The sequence below is a fragment of the Mobula hypostoma genome, chromosome 2 (genome assembly GCF_963921235.1).
Source record: "Mobula hypostoma chromosome 2, sMobHyp1.1, whole genome shotgun sequence".
Taxonomy (NCBI): Eukaryota; Metazoa; Chordata; class Chondrichthyes; order Myliobatiformes; family Myliobatidae; genus Mobula; species Mobula hypostoma.
Genome location: NC_086098.1, coordinates 216,883,870 through 216,899,167, shown reverse-complemented (window position 1 = coordinate 216,899,167; position 15,298 = coordinate 216,883,870). Strand labels below are relative to the sequence as shown.

The 15,298-nt window shown below is 40.2% G+C and overlaps 1 long non-coding RNA gene across 1 annotated transcript in view; it reads right to left on the bottom strand.

Moving 5' to 3' along the window:
- The window catches only part of LOC134336795 (uncharacterized), a 43,527-nt gene extending 33,444 nt beyond the window's left edge, over positions 1-10,083 (bottom strand). The window contains exon 1 of the long non-coding RNA XR_010015888.1: positions 10,023-10,083. This is a non-coding gene — a long non-coding RNA (uncharacterized LOC134336795). The remainder of the gene's footprint in view (positions 1-10,022) is intronic.
- Positions 10,084-15,298: the final 5,215 nt, after the last annotated feature.

Below are 15,298 nucleotides of genomic sequence, written 5' to 3'. Positions count from 1 at the left end.
GCCATCTTCCAGTGTTGACAATTAATAAAATAGAACATAGAATAGTACAGCACAGTACAGGGCCTTCAGCCCACAATGTTGTGCCGACCCTTAAACCCTGCCTTCCATATAACCTCCCCCCAGCTTAAATTCCTCCATATACCTGTCTAGTAGTCTCTTAAATTTCACTAGTGTATCTGCCTCCACCACTGACTCAGGCAGTGCATTCCACGCACCAACTACTCTCTGAGTAAAAAACCTTCCTCTAATATCCCCCTTGAACTTCCCACCCCTTACATTAAAGCCATGTCCTCTTGAATTGAGCAGTGGTGCCCTGGGGAAGAGGTGCTGGCTATCCACTCTATCTATTCCTCTCAATATCTTGTATACCTCTATCATGTCTCCTCTCATTCTCCTTCTCTCCAAAGAGTAAAGCCCTATCTCCCTTAATCTCTGATCATAATGCATACTCTCTGAACCAGGCAGCATCCTGGTAAATCTCCTCTGTACCCTTTCCAATGCTTCCACATCCTTCCTATGGTGAGGCGACCAGAACTGGACACAGTACTCCAAGTGTGGCCTAACCAGAGTTTTATAGAGCTGCATCATTACCTTGAGACTCTTAAACTCTTTCCCTCGACTTATGAAAGCTAACACTCCATAAGCTTTCTTAACTACCCTATCTACTTGTGAGGCAACTTTCAGGGATCTGTCAACATGTACCCCCATATCCCTCTGCTCTTCCACACTACCAAGTATTCTGCCATTTACTTTGTACTCTACCTTGGAGTTTGTCCTTCCAAAGTGTACCACCTCACACTTCTCCGGGTTGAACTCCATCTGCCACTTCTCAGCTCACTTCTGCATCCTATCAATGTCTCTCTGCAATCTTCGACAATCTTCTACACTATCCACAACACCACCAAACTTTGTGTTGTCTGCAAACTTACCAACCCACCCTTCTACCCCCACATCCAGATCGTTAATAAAAATCACAAAGGGACTTCCACCCGCAGCTCAATGGAGTAACACACAAATTCTGTGGCTGCCTTTAATTCTTCCTTTTCCCCAGTTTAAACTTTGAATTTTAACTTTTATTTGTCATATCTTAGAAAGGAACAGTTGTCATTATGTCACAATCTTTAAGAAATGGAAAACAGCTTTCTGAATCCAGCAATGGAAAGGGAAAATCTTCGAAAGAATAATCAGAAGATATGCCTCTCTGGGCTGAGCGTTTAGAACATGTGTTGATGGCTCTCGACAAGAAAATAGACAATAACACTTCTGAGATGAAGTCGTTTCAACAGAGTTTTCAGTTCATAGATGAAAATATTATTTCCTTGAATACTGAGCTTAAAGAGTCGAAGTGTCAGATAGCGGATATTTCAGCACACTTGGAACTGGCTCAACGCAAGATTATCGATTTGGAAGCAAGGTCTGATCGGAATAACATTGGAATTGTTGGACTGAAGGAATGATCTGAGAGTGGGGATTTATTGGACTATTTTGCTAATTTGTTTCAATCTCTGTTTCCAGATATTCTACCTCCGACTCCCGGTATTGAAAGAGCATATAGAATTTTCACTTCGAAATCTCAAGATCTGGATTTAACCAAAGTCAGTTTTGGTCAGTTTTCTTCGTTTCAAAGTTAAAGACCAAATCATAAAATATGCAAGGAAAGAAACACAGAGGGTTTTAAGGGTTCCAAGATGCGTTTTTATGAAGACTATCCATGGGAAGTTAGGGAACAGTGGTTCAAATTTGTTCCAGCTATGAAGATAGCCCATGATAAGGGATTATCCCCATCACTTCGCTATCCAGCCTGATTAAAACTATTTCCTAAAGATTCGACTCCACGTGTTTTTTTGGATCCCCAAGCGGCTTTGGACTATGTTAGTTCTATTCTGGAGGTGGCCGAGGTCTGAATGGTATTAGGTCTGCTGAATAATTTTCTGAAAGAAAACAGGCTTTGAAGATTTCTGATATTTGAATATATCCTTTGATCGATGGGCCATTTAAAGAAGATGTGAACTTCTTGATTTGACTGATGAATGAGTTTTCCGAAGCCTGTTTGGTATACTGAGTGAATTAACACAACGGACAGATTCTTAACTGGTTTGATTATTTGTTTTTATTCTTCCTTTTCTTCATCAATTAAGTGATAGTTTTCATAGTTTATATAGACTTTTTCTGATTTTATGTATATATATATATAGCAAGGAGTGCTTAGTAAATAGATAATTAGTTTCAGTTTTTCTGCTAAAAACTGTTTTTTTCATCGGGCAGTAAGTTAAAGCGATAATGGTGCCAATTTTTCTTCATTAAAGATTACATTGTTTAGGTTTAATTTTATTGTTTTGACATCTCTGGAGATGGTTTTTGCATTCCCTAGTTTATTGTTAATGATTAAGCATAAACATCTTTTTTTCCCTCTGCAGGGCTTTCTTATCTTAGGGCTGTGTGTTTTTTTTTGTAAAGTGGGGGAGGAATTAAGAAAAACTTTTAAAAATACTATTTAAATTGAGCAGCACTTGGAGTTCTGTTTCTCTTTTCTTTTTCTGTGAGGATGAATTTCGGCCTATTCCTTCTCTTTGCGGGATTTCTACCTTCTGGGATGGTGGGAGGATTAGGGGAGTTTCGAATTATAGGTTTCAATGTAGGATTAATTTCATTGTTTCTAGTTTTTCTTTTCTTCTTCTATTTTTTCCCATTACAGATTTCCAGAGTATGTGTGTTTTCTATATGGTTATACTTATCACCACCAATTTTGATTAGCCCACGTTGGTATGTGTGTATTTATGTGTTTAAAAAAATATTTTATGGTAGTTAAACAGATAAACGTTATTAGTTGGAGCGTACGTGGCTGGAATCACCCTATTAAGTGAAAGAAGACTTCTAAAATTATTAATCGATTCCAGCCCGATATAATTTTTGCTCAAGAAACGCATATCAGAACGGGTGATCAAAATAGATTTTTTAAAATGTGGAAGGACCTTCAATATCATGCCACTTGTCAAAATAAAACAAAGGGAGTATCTATTTTTATTAAATCCAATATTTTATTTATCCAAGAAGACATTGTGTCAGATATTAATGGTAGATTTTTAATTGTCAAAGGAACAATTTGTAATGGAGAAATTGTCCTGGTTAATCTATATATACCTAATGTAGATGATCCTTTTTTTAAAAACGTATTTGGTTTATTGCCAGATTTAAATGAATATATGTTGTTAATGGGTAGTGATTTTAACTGTTGTTTAAATCCTTTGATTGACAAGAGTTCAACCAATCAGCGTCTTCCAAGGTGTTCAGCATCACTTATTAACTCTTTTTTAATTGATTATGGTTTGATCGAAATCTGGAGAAATCTACATCCTGATGATAGAGATTATTCCTTTTATTCACATGTTCATAAAAAATATTCAATAATCGATTATTTTATAGCTGATTTGTGATTTTTGTCCAAAGTCCAGAAATGTGAATATGACACTATCGTTGTTTCGGATCATGCGCCTTTAGGCTTAACTTTTGAATTGAATGATGTCGGCATTGCAAACTTGCAGTGGCGTTTTCCAGAAAATTTATTACAAAGATCGGACTTTGTCAAATTTATTGAGACTCAGATAAAAGATTTTTTTCTTTTTAACAATACAGGAGACGTGTCGAAATTGATTATATAGGATACATTTAATGCATATTTGTGAAGTCAGATAATCTCCTATTTGGCTAAGCTTAAGAAACAGACAAAAATAGAGTTAGATAAGATTTCAAAACAAATAAAAGACTTGAATAATACTTATGCAGTCTCTCCTAACATTGATTTATTTAAACAAAGGGTTGAACTTCAATCACAATATAATTTACTATTAACTTATCCTATTGAAAGAAATTTGCTTAAATTGAAAAGTCAATTTTATGTGTTTGAGGATAAAAATAATAAGCTGTTAGCATCCCAATTAGAGGCAGCTGGAGCTAAAAGACAAATTTTAGAAATTCGTAAGGGAGACGGTAGTTTAGCTTGTAATTATGAAGACATTAATAAAATTTTTCAAGACTTTTACAGTGAACTTTATAAATCTCAGTTTCCAGCTGATCCTTCTAAAATGAATGCCTTTTTACAAAAAACACACATAAAAGTTGCTGGTGAACGCAGCAGGCCAGGCAGCATCTCTAGGAAGAGGTGCAGTCGACGTTACAGGCCGAGACCCTTCGTCAGGACTAAACGTCGACTGCACCTCTTCCTAGAGATGCTGCCTGGCCTGCTGCGTTCACCAGCAACTTTTATGTGTGTTGCTTGAATTTCCAGCATCTGCAGAATTCCCGTTGTTTGCCTTTTTACAAAAGATTGATTTTCCTAGAATATCTGTTGAAGATCAACAAACTCTTGATACTCCTATTACTAAAAAGGAAATTCAGAAAGCTATTCTTTCAATGCAATCTGGTAAAGCTCCTGGATTGGACGGTTTTTCTGTAGGTTTTTATGAAAAATTTGAAAAATTGCTTTCTCCATATATGTTGGAAATGCTTAAAGATTATTTTTTGTTAGGAGAGTTACCTCCCACATTTAATGAAGCTTCTATTTCTTTAATTCTTATGGAAGACCCTACTCACTTCGCTTCATATAGACCTATTTCATTATTAAATGTGGATGCTAAAATTCTTTCAAAAATAATGGCTAATTGACTGCTGAATATTCTAGCTAAAATTATTTCTCAGGACCAAACAGCTTTTATAAAAGGTCGTTATTCCTTTTCTAATACTCGGAGACTGTTAAATGTTAAATACTCATCCCTTTCTAAGACTCCCCAATGTGTTGTTTCTCTTGATGCTATATCAGACCAACATGTAATTGCATTTGTCGTATTATTGGCTAGAAGGGCTATTTTATTGAAATGGAAGGATGTCTCTGCTCCCACTTAGATACAATGGTTCTCTCAGGTGATGTTATGTCTTAGTTTGGAGAAAATCAGAAGTCGGACTTTTAGATTAGATTATTAGATTAGATTAGATTTTGATCCTCGATTTGACTTTGAGAAAAGGTGGGGTTCTTTTGCCCGCTACTATCATTGGATTAGAGTTAGTTAAGATGGTCCCCTTCTGATTTTCATTTAAATGGATTTGGTTGGCGGATAGATGTTTTTTTTCTATGGAAGCTTGTATGGTGTATAGCTCCAGGGTTGTGATCCCAATGGGTTGTTTTTTTTTGTTAGTAGGTTTTTTTTTGTTTTAGTTAGTAGGGGTTCTTTTTCCTTCTTTCTTGTTTTAAAAAAATAGTTTTAACGTTTTGTTTATTCTCCTTATTATTGATATATCGTTTGGCTTTGTTAATCAGTTATTTTATAATTTAATTCTTATTGTACATATTGACATGTTGACTTGATTATTTTAATGCATTTTTGTTGATTTTCAATAATAATTAATAAAACAGATTTAAAAATGAAAAAAAAATCACGAAAAGTAAATGTCCCAGAACAGATCCTTGTGGGACACCACCAGTCACAATCCTCCAGTCTGAATGTACTCCCTCCACCACCACCCTCTGCCTTCTGCAGGCAAGCCAATTCTGAATCCATATGGCCAAACTTCCCTGGATCCCATGCCTTCTGACTTTCTGAATAAGCCTACCGTGTGGAACTTTGTCAAATGCCTTACTAAAATCCATATAGATCACATCCACCGCACTACCCTCATCTATATGCCTGGTCACTTCCTCAAAGAACTCTATCAGGCTTGTTAGACATGATCTTCCCTTCACAAAGCCATGCTGACTGTCCCTGATCAGACCATGATTCTCTAAATGCCCATAGATCCTATCTCTAAGAATCCTTTCCAACAGCTTTCCCACCACAGATGTAAGGCTCACTGGTCTATAATTACCCGGACTATCCCTACTACCTTTTTTGAACAAGGGGACAACATTCGCCTCCCTCCAATCCTCCGGTACCATTCCCATAGACAACGAGGACATAAAGATCCTAGCCAGAGGCTCAGCAATCTCTTCCCTCGCCTCGTGGAGAAGCCTGGGGAATATTCCCTCAGGCACCAGGGACTTATCCATCCTAATGTATTTTAATAACTCTAACACCTCCTCTCCCTTAATATCAACGTGCTCCAGAACATCAACTTCACTCATGTTGTCCTCACTGTCATCAAGTTCCCTCTCATTGATGAATACTGAAGAGAAGTATTTGTTGAGCCCCTTGCTCACTTCCACAGCCTCCAGGCACATCTTCCCACCTTTATCTCTAATCAGTCCTACCTTCACTCCCGTCATCCTTTTGTTCTTCACATAATTGAAGAATGCCTTGGGGTTTTCCTTTACCCTACTCGCCAAGGCCTTCTCATGCCCCTTTCTCTTCAGCCACTTCTATGGCTCCTTTCTTGCTTCCCTATATTCCTCAATAGACCCATCTGATCCTTGCTTCCTAAACCTCATGTATGCTGCCTTTCACCCATGATTCCTTCACCCTACCATTCTTTATCTTCCTTACCAGGACAAATTTATCCTTAACATCCTGCAACAGATCCCTAAACATCAACCACGTGTCCATAGTACTTTTCCCTGCAAAAACATCATCCTAATTCACACACGCAAGTTCTATACAAGAAGCTTAATAGTTTTAGAAGAATTGTTCCAAAGTATGCAACATTTAGTATGATACTTCAGAGCAGTTCGTACAAATTTCACCATTCCAGTAACTTTCCTTCAAAATAAAAACATAAGTTACACTCCAATGACATTATTAGGAAATTCACTTGATGGTTGCCTTTGAAATAGCCAAGTAACAGAATACCCCTTCTCCTACTCAGGGAAATCCATATTTTAGCAATTTGAAAGTCCATGGGCTTACTAATAGATATTACTTACATAATGTGCATCACATATTTGTCATCATTTACATGACTTGTTCAGTCTGAATCCTGCTAATTATAGCTGTTATTATTTTGGTTCTCATAACCCACATTAGATGTGCTGTGAATGGCACAAGTATTACAATATCATTATAATAGTTAATTGAATATTTTCATTATTTCATTAACTTCCAGAACATTCAGTTTCAAAAGTAATTTTGTTTATAAACAGCCTCATTTCTTTTAATCATCCTTCTTCATTAGATTAGATTTGCAATATTAAATTGATCTTGTGAGTTATCAGACTATTCCATTCTTAGCAAATGATAACAAAATGAAGTGTGCAATTTAAAAAAACAATCAACAAAAGGCATAATGGTACCAGACAACCGTGCTGATATATATCAGTCTATTTTTGATCTTGAATGTATCATCTATGTTTAATGTACAGTTTAACAAGACCAGTTCCTATCCAAGTTGAGCTGACACCAATGACGTACTAAAAGACTTAAGTCTGGATTGGGTCTTAAAATAAGAAAAAATGGAGGAGATTGCAATTGGGATTAGGTTTTGATGGAGGAAAACCAGGTTAAAGTAAAGTGCAACAACAGAAGCCATAGAGGAGATTATGATAAGGAAAAACAATAAACTAGGATTTGCTTACTTTCAGTTTAAGTTATGAACCAGAAACCCTGGATCAATAGTTCTGCGTGAGCGGCACCTACCACGAGGCACAGAGCTTGCGCTGCCAGCAATCAGCAGGAGCTCAAGAAAAGCAGCCACGATCTGCGCAAAGCTATCAAGGCTGCGAAACAAGAATACAGGGACAATATTGAGTCAGGAGTCACAACAAATAGCACACAGAACTTGTGGCGAGGCTTGTGTACCATCGCAGGGTTCAAAGCCAAATGTAGAGGTGCCACCAACATCCTGGCCTCTCTTCCAGATGAGCTCAATCGCTTTTATGCTTGGTTTGATATCGCTAACTCTGAGCCTCCGAGGAAAGCCACCTCTACAACCTGCAACCTGGTTATCTCTGAGGCTGAGCTACGCAGATGTTTCCAATGAGTGGACAGTCGCAAGGCTGCAGGAGCGGACGGCTGCCTGAGGCGAATACCCAGGATGTGCACAGCACAACCGGCACGTGTGTTTACAGAAATTTCTAATCTCTCGCTCTCTCAGCGCAGAGTGCCCTCCTGCTTCAAATTATCCACCATTGTCACTGTACCAAAAACAACCAAGGTAACGTGCCTAAACAACTGGCGGCCTGTTTCACTCACCTCAATAATAAGCAAATGCTTTGAGAGGCTGGTCAAGGATTACATCTGCAGCTTGCTACCACCCAAACTGGACCCCCCACAATTCAACTACAGACACAACTAATCAACAGATGATGCAATAGCCACTGCTCTACATACCATCCTTACACATGTGGAGCAGAAGGTTGCTTATGTGAGAATGCTGTTCTTGGACTAAAGTTCAGCATTCAACACCATAATTCCATTCAGGCTCGACAGGAAACTCAGAAACCTCGGCCTTGACCCTGCTTTGTGCATCTGGATCTTGGACTTCCTGTCAGATCGCCGGCGGGTGGTAAGAGTGGGTTCTCTCACCTCCACCCCTCTGACTCTCAACACAGGACCCCCTCAGGGCTGTAAACTAAGTCCTCTCCTTTATTCCTTGTATACCCATGACTGTGTCACCACCCACAGCTCTAATCTGCTAATTAAATTTGCTGATGACACTACATTAATTGGCTTAATCTCAAACAATAATGAGGTGGTCGACAGAAAAGAAGTAATCTCTCTGACACAATCTCTTTCTCAATGTCGCAAAAACAAAGGAGCTGGTTGTGGATTACAGGAGGAATGGAGATAGGTTAACCCCTATTGACATCAATAGATCTGGGGTTGAGGAGGTAAACTCCCTTAAATTCCTTGGCATCCACATCACCGAGGACCTCATGTGGTCTGTACACACCAGCTGTGTGGTGAAAAAGGCACAACAGTGCCTCTTTCACCTCAGACGGTTGAAGAAGTTTGGTATGGACTCCCAAATCCCAAGAACTTTCTACAGGGGCACAACTGAGAGCATCCTGACTGGCTGCGTCACTGCCTGGTATGGGAACTGTATCTCCCTTAATCTGCAGAGAGTTATGCAGACAGCCCAGTGCATCTGTAGTTATGAACTTCCCATGATTCATGAAATTTACAAAGACAGGTGTGAGAAAAGGGCCCGAAGGATCATTGGGGACCTGAGTCACCCCAACCACATTCTATTTCAGCTGCTACCATCCGGAAATGGTACCGCAGCATAAAAGCCAGGACCAACAGGCTCTGGAACAGCTTCTTCCGTCAGGCCATCAGACTGATTAACTCACACTGATTTGAGTGTATTTCTATGTTACATTAATTAATTATAATTTATAATTTATAATTATAAATTATTATAAATTACTATGTTTGCACATTACATGTTTAGACAGAGACGGAACATAAAGATTTTTACTCCTCATATACGTGAAGGATGTAAGAAATAAACACCTACGCTCTATCCGCCAGAGAAAGCAGGATCTCCCAGTGGCCACACATTTTAATTCCACATCCCATTCCCATTCTGACGTGTCTATCCACGGCCTCCTCTACTGTAAAGATGAAGCCACACTGAGGTTGGAGGAACAACACCTTATATTCCATCTGGGTAGCGTCCAACCTGATGGCATGAACATCGACTTCTCTAACTTCCACTAAGCCCCACCTCCCCCTCGTACCCCATCGTTATTTATTTTCATACACACATTCTTTCTCTCACTCTCCTTTTTCTCCCTCTGTCCCTCTGAATATACCCCCTGCCCATCCTCTGGGTTCCCCCCCACCCCCGTCTTTCTTCCCGGACCTCCTGTCCCATGATCCTCTCGTATCCCTTTTGCCAATCACCTGTCCAGCTCTTGGCTCCATCCCTCCCCCTCCTGTCTTCTCCTATCATTTTGGATCTCCCCCTCCCCCTCCAACTTTCAAATCTCTTACTAGCTCTTCTTTCAGTTAGTCCTGACGAAAGGTCTTGGCCTGAAACGTCGACTGTACCTCTTCCTAGAGATGCTGCCTGGCCTGCTGCGTTCACCAGCAACTTTTATGTGTGTTGTCAGTTCATTCAGTTTATTTATTTATTCACTAAGTTCCACAGAGACTTACCAAGTCTTAGATACTGTTGCTTTCACTCTCAATGGCAGAAGCTTGAGATAAACCAGTTGCCTAATCAGCTGACCAACTCTTCCACTGCTGAACAAAAGAAATGACATGCTGAGGAGAGGAACTAAATGGCCTTCTATCACAACCCTTCAATATTACACAAGGGACTGCAGATGCTGCAGGTTGGAGCACAATACAAACTGATGGAGGAAATGGAGGAAATTTCTGATTCAGGGTCTTGGCCCAAAAATATCGACAATTCATTTCTCCCTGCAGATGCTGCTTAACTTGCTGAGTTCCTCCAGCAGATTTTTTTTTTTGCTGCTCATTACTCCAGGAATGGTTGGTGTGAGAAGCATTTATGTGATTGATGCCACTGATCCAGTGAGAACAGGCAAGTGAATGCAAGCAGTCCACTTATTTCAATGTCTTTCATTAGTAGTTAGCAATTTTAAAATGTAGTTTTATATTTTTTTTGAGTTACAAACTGATTTGAACAGATTTTATGTGATTCCAATTATTAGTTCCAAAAGCCTTTAACAGTAGAAAGATCTCAAACATCATTAAGATGTTCAGGAAGCAAGGTCTCAGGATTCAACACATGGGTCCTGCTCACAGCATTGAGCCCACCGCTGTGCACAGACTATTCCCAGGTACGGAAGGTCACTGATTGTTTCTGGTATATGTTAAGTGCAGGGCAAGAAGGCAGCTAGTTTGGGGAGCTAGGCCAGATTGGTTAAAGTCTACTTTGTAAATTTTCTTATGCTAAGGGGAAAATAAAGGGAAAAAAGATAAAATGTTAGAATTAGGATATTTTATCTAAATGCAAGAAGCACTTGATGGATGGTGCAAATAAGCAAGACAGATTCAGAGCTATAGTTGTAGCATGACTGAACTTAGGAACTTGCATTTTATATTTCAGAAGTGCAATCAAATGTGCTATTGGTTAGTGGGAAATGAGTTTCCTTGATAATAAGGATAAAGCAAGGCAATTATAAGGAATGAGATTGACAAAAGATGACAAGTAGAATAGATACTGATGAAAGTAAAAGGTAAAGGGAGATGTGCAGGTTGTTATTTTTAAAATACAGAGTGGTAAGTGCCTGCAATACATTGCCAGGTCTGGTGGTGAAACAGACACAATAGTGGAATTTAAGAAACATGTTGACAGGCACATGAACATGAAGGGAATGGGGGATAATAATCCTGTACTGGCAGATAGAACTAGTTTCCTTGGGCATTAAGGTTGACACAGGCAGTACCATCCCATGTTCTATAGTCATATAAGCTGCAGAAAAGCCAGTGAGAAGGGGGATTGATGGAATTGTGCTGAGAGCCGATATCATCTCAGTCAGATCAATGGCCTACTATGTCAAAAGAAAATGAAATAATCTAAAAAGACTTTGTTGGGTGGTTGCCATGGTAAATAAAACAGTTCATTAGACATGTCTCTCTGGGTGATTTAAATGTGGTTTTGTAGTTTTGGATGTTGCTTCTGCTCTGAGTGTTGGCTGCCAATAGACTAGTTGCAATTCAATAAAAGAGTCGATTCTTCAACTCAATCAAACATGCTGAGGCTCCCAATGTAGCGCAACAGGAGGATATGGTGTCATTTCAATTCAGCTATCACCTTCAGTTCTCGACAGACTTTAATGGCATTTCTAATAACACAGCAATTTTACATGCACATTCAATAGGAAGGATCGGGAGCTTTGAGTGAAATTGTTAATCTGCCAGTCCACACGCAAACTATTATGCATGCCACAATCTTAAAAGGCATCAAAATTGCAATGCATGGGTAATTTCCTTAATGAACCAATGTAATCATTAATTGCCTCACCCTCTTGGCTTGTTGTTCCAAACAGCTTCCAGCTATTTCTAACATCTTTGGATTAAAATAAAACCTTTTGGCTTTATACATCTATTGCCAAGATATCCCTTATCTGTATGCCAGATACTTCTGGCCTAATCTCCACAACATTATTTCAGTTTGAAGCTGGTATCATGTTAAGATACCCTCGAATGAAGCCACAACAGATATTGAAGATAAAAAAATTTGTTCAGTAGGAGTTAGAAGGTGATTTTCCTAACACAATGGAAATAGCTAGACCTACACAGAAAGGCTTGATTTTGAAGCCAGTATATGAACATACTCTAAATCACTGGAATCATTTGAATTTAGGTCTGAATGAGGACATGACACAGTTTCATCACAGATACAAAAAAATAATCTATTTAGCAAGATTACTTGAAAAGAATTGCAAAGCTATGCCATAGATAAACTTCATTTGTTCCCCTTGGATTCCATAGTACCTAATCTTCCAGACCTGCCCACCATGCAAAATCTATTAGAAAGCCTTGCTGAAGTCCAAATAGACAACAGTCACTGCACTACCCACCTCTACTCTTTTGATTACTTCTTCAAAGAAGTCTAAAAGACTTAACAAACACAAATACCCATGCACAAAGCCATACAGAATTTTCCTAATCAGACTCTCTCTGTCCAAATATTGGTAGGCCCTATTGCTGTGAATGCTCTCCAATAACTTTCCCACCACTGATATCAGGCTGATGGGCCTGCAGATCCCCACTCTCTCCCTAAGCTACAGAATGATGTTAACCACCTTCCAATCATTGGGAACTTCACCAGAGGCCAATAATAAAGTAAATAACTTTTCAAGGGACTCTGGGATTTCTTCTGTAGCCTCCACAAATTCCAAGGATATACTCAGTTAGGCCTTCAGAATTTATCCATCTTGATGCACTGTAAGGTTACAAATTCCTCTTTCCTTGTAACATGAATAACCTCCAAAACATCTCAGCTTGTTTCCCTTATTTCTTGATTTTCTCCTCAGTAGACACTGAGAAGAAATGCTCATTAAAAATTCTACACACCTCCTGTGGCTTGAGACACAGGTGGCCCTGCTGACTTCTAAGGTGTCTTCAGGTTTACCCGTCAGCCTAACAGGAACGTGCTGCTTCTGGTCTCTTGCTATCTCACATTGCTTCCTTGAAGTATTGCATCTTGAAGGAGTCCTCAAGTAATGAGGAGAGTTGTGCTCGTGATGGAGATAAATAGCAAAAAAAAAAGTACAAAAGAAAGGAGTAACAAGGTTGAATTCATGGGTCATGGACCATTCAGAAATCTGATGACGGAGAGAAAGAAGGACTTTTGCACTTTTTTTTAGCTTACAGTAATTTTATACACTGTACTGCTGCTGCAAAACAAAATTCACTTCATATAAATCTGTGATAATAAATCAGATTCTGATTTGATGAAGATGTAGCTGAAGGCCTTATAACAACTACTTTCAAAAGCAATATCACATATTATATGCCAGCTCCCAGAAGCATGACAGTAGAGCCACTCTCCGACAGCACTAGAAATCAGGATTCGATCCAGACCTCTGGCACTATGAGTCAACTTTGCACATTTTCCGTGTAATTGCATAGCTTTCCTACTACATCCCAAAGATGTGAGGGTTGGGATGTTAACTGGCCACCGTAAATTTCCCCCAGTATGCGGGTAAGGGGCAGAATCTAGGGGAAGAGGTGGGAATATCAGGAGAATAATCTAAGATCAGTGTAGAATTATTTTGTGTGCTGGGCTGAAGGGCCTGTTTCTAGGCTATATTTAAGACCATGAGACCATAAGATATAGCAACAGAAGTAGAGCATTCGGCCCATTGAGTCTGCTCCGCCATTCAATCATGGGCTGATCCAATTCTTCCAGTCATCCCTACTCCCATGCCTTCTCCCCATACCCTTTGATGCCCTGGCTAATCAAGAATCTATCTATCTCTGCCTTAAGTTTTAAGAGGTTAAAAGGAGATGGTTATTTCTTCAGCGGTTTGATCAGGGCACAACTGCGCAAGCGCGTGGATGTCATCCAGTTAGAATAGTGAAATGAGTTTAAAAGCGAGAAGAGTTTAAAAGGAGACGGTTATTTTTTCAGTGGTTTGATTGGGGCATGACTGCACAAGCATGTCAAGGTCAGCCAGTTAAAACAGCGAGAAGAGTTAAAAAGTAGACAGCTTTATAGAGTGGTTCACGAGAGTACAAGGAGACAGAGTAGGAAGGCTTTGGCTCAACAGGCTTCGATGATAATGGGTCAAGGCCAGGTAAGTTTCCTGTGCAGAATACAAACAGGAAGTATATCTGTGAGGCCAGTGCTCATCTGTGCTCAGTGTCAGATGAGGGAAATCTGGGAGACTCCCAGCCTCCCGGACGGCCACATCTGCGCCGAGTGCATCAAGTTGCAGCTCCTTAGGGATCACGTTAGGGAACTGGAGATGCAGCTCAATGACCTTTGTCTGGTCAGGGAGAGTGAGGAGGTAATAGAAAGGAGCTATAGGCAGGTAGTCACACCAGGACCTCGGGAGACAGACACGTGGGTAATATTCGGGACAAGGAAGGGCAGGAGTCAGATGCTAGAGAGTATCCCTGTGGCTGTACTCCTTAACAATATGTACTCCTGTTTGACTACTGTTGCGGGGGGATGGCCTACCTGGGGGAAGCAACAGTGGCCGTGCTTCTGACACAGTCTGGCCCTGTGGCTGAGAAGGGTAGGGAAAGGAAGAGGATGGCAGCAGTGATAGGGGACTCTATAGTTAAGAGGTCAGACAGGTGATTCTGTGGACATAGGAAAGAAGCACAGATGGTAGTTTACCTCCCAGGTACCAGGGTCTGGGGTGTTTCTGACCGCGTCCACGATATCCTGAAGTGGGAAGGAGAACAGCCAGAGGTCGTGGTACATATTGGTACCAATGACATAGGTAGGAAAAGGGAAGAGATCCTGAAAACAGGGAGTTAGGAAAGAAGTTGAAAAGCAGGACCACAAAAATAGTAATCTTGGGATTACTGCCTATGCCACGTGACAGTGAGTATAAGAATAGAGTGAGATGGAGGATAAATGCATGGCTGAGGGATTGGAGCAGGATCGGCTAGTGAGACTTCAGGGTTCAACCTGGGTTCAGACTCCATGGTTTTCCTCAAGACACAGTGTCTGATCGTGGACCACAGTTCACTTCCCACTTTTGGAACGTTTTCTGCTCTCTTGTGGGAGCCATGCCCAGCCTTTCGCCTGGCTTCCACCCCCAAACTAATGACCAGACTGAGAGAGTGAACCAGGAGTTCGAGCCAATACTGCGCTGTCTTGCCTCTTCCAATCCCACATCCTGGAGCTCCTGATTGATTTGAGCAGAGATCGCCCACAATAACCTCCAGTCGTCCTCCACTGGTATGTCTCCCTTTGAATGCCAGAAGGGATTCCAACCCCC